Consider the following 2,500-nt stretch of genomic DNA (forward strand, 5'->3'; position numbering starts at 1 on the left):
CTTGTCTGCTATCTACGGATGCAAGAACAGCAGCAATACGATCTGTAGAAAAGCCTGAAGCAATGCCGCATTGCTGCTGCTGCTGCTGCTGCTGCTGAAGGTGCTGCTGCTGCTGCTGCTGCAGTTGATGCATGTGGGGTGGCTGCAGCAGCAGCTGCTGCTGCTGCTGCTGTGGGATCTGACAGCCATCGCTGCCAAAGCTGCTGCCTGGTGCTGCTGTTGGTGCTGCTGCTGTTGCTGCTGTTGCTGCAGCAGCAGCAGCAGCAGCAGGTGCAGCATATGAATATCCTTCCTGTGTCTTATCTACTCCATGCCCTCCTCCTTGCTGCAGTTTTGCTGCGTCTGTGTGGGCACTCTCGTGCTGCTGCTGCTGCTGCTGCTGCTGCTGCTGCAGTGGCGAAGAGGCAGAAGCATAGACAGAGTTAGGCAGCAGCAGAAGTGGTTCTTGCTGCCCCCATGGAGCAGCAGCTCCTGCTGCTCCTGCTGCTCCTGCTGCTGCTGGTGTTGTAGCTCCTGCTGCTCCTGTTGCACCTGTTGCTGCTCCTGTTGCTGCTCCTGTTGTTGCTCCTGTTGCTGCTCCTCCTGCTGCTGCTGCAGCAGGCTCGAGTGTATGTACATCTCCGCTGTATGCAGAGAGTCTCTCTTCTGTTAATGGTAGCGCAGGGGCGCTAAGAGCAGCGGCAGCAGCAGCAACAGCAGCAAATGCTGGTGCAGCAAACCCTGGAGGTGGTGCTGCTGCTGCTGCAGGAGCACCGGCAGCTGTTGCAGCAGGAGCAACAGCAGCAGCAGCAGGAGGGGAATCAATAGGCTCCTCTCCTGCCTCCCCGTCCTCAGAGATAGGAGAGAAGCCCGGAGAAGACATTATAATGAGGTGTACATACACCCGAACAAGGTATAAGAAAAAAAAGGAGGAAAAAAGAGATAAACTAGGTGTATAAATATAAATTAATAATATTTATTAATTTATTTTTATTTATTTTAATTTATTTCGCCTTTTTATACCTTTATTTATACTTTTTATTGCTTTTTTTTACCTCGGGGCTGTTGCTGCTGCATGCATGCATGCATGCATATATATATATATAACCGTGTTGCTCTCCTCCTAACCACCAAGAGATAAAAGGAGGAGGAAAAGAAGAAAAAATAAACTTTTTATTGCTTTTTTTGTATTTATTTGTATATTTTGTCCTTTTATATTTATTTAATTAAGAAAAAATTTAATTTATGGAGAAAATAAAGAAGATTGACCTTTACAGGTCATTAACACAGGATAAAGATGAATTTCTTCTGTTTTTCTTCTTTTTTCTATTTATTAACTAAATAATTATATTTATTTATTATTATTTTTATTTATTTTTAATTATATTTAATTATAATTAATTATATTTTGTTATTTAGTGCGAATATGCTTTATCTTTGTGCATAGAGCTGCATATAAACCGCAGATTCAAATATTCACGATGTAGCGATGCTGGCTATACACCGCAAAAAGGAATTAATTAATTAATTAATTAATTAATTAATTTATTTATTTATTTATTTATTTATTTATTATAAATTAATTAAACAGTAACAACATAATAATCCTCTATTTAATTATTATTTATATAATGCCCCTCTTCCTTATGCAAATATATATATAAATAAACTGTCGTACTCTAAACCCTAAACCCTAAACCCTCGTAAACCCTAAACCCTCGTAAACCCTAAACCCTCGTAAACCCTAAATCCTAAACCCTTCTACGTCGTAGACCCTTCTAAGTCGTAAACCCTAAACCTTAATTATAAACCCTAAACCCTCAAAGGGTTCTTCTTATGCCTATGTTATAAAAAGGGTTTAGGGTTTAGGGTTAGGGTTTACGGTCTAGGGTTAGGGTTTAGGGTTTAGGGTTAGGGTTTAGGGTTTAGATATATAGAAGGAAATAAATATAAATAACTAATTAATTTAATTATAATTAAATATAATTAAATATAAATAAATATATATAAATATAAATAAATAAATATAAATAAATATAAATAAATAAAATAAATAAGAGTATATATATAAATAATATTGCGGTGTATAAATACTGCAGCAGCAAACTTTGCTGCTGCATCTACTGCAGCAGCATTTGCTGCTGCTGCATCACGGTCTATAGAAACAATTGCTGCTGCTGCTGCTGCTGCAGCAGCAGCAGCAACTGCAGCAGCAGCAACAATTGCAGCAGCTGTAACTGCTGCTGCTTGCTGCTGCTGCTGCAGTGACACCCTGAGGTGTACGTACACCTCAAGGTGCCTCTAACTACATTTATTTTTTTTTATTTTTATTTATTTATTTATTTATTTTATTTATTTATTTATTTTATTTATTTATTTTATTTATTTATTTATTTATTTTTTTCTTTTTTTGTGTTTCTTTTGTGTCTGTTATTTCCTCATCTTGCTGCCTCTTTTTCTTTGTTGTTGCTGCTGCTGTTGCTGCTGTTGCTGCTGTTGCATCTGCTGCTCCTGCAGCAGC

Source organism: Eimeria maxima, genomic scaffold, assembly GCF_000499605.1.
Source record: "Eimeria maxima Weybridge genomic scaffold, Emw_scaff396, whole genome shotgun sequence".
Lineage (NCBI taxonomy): Eukaryota > Apicomplexa > Conoidasida > Eucoccidiorida > Eimeriidae > Eimeria > Eimeria maxima.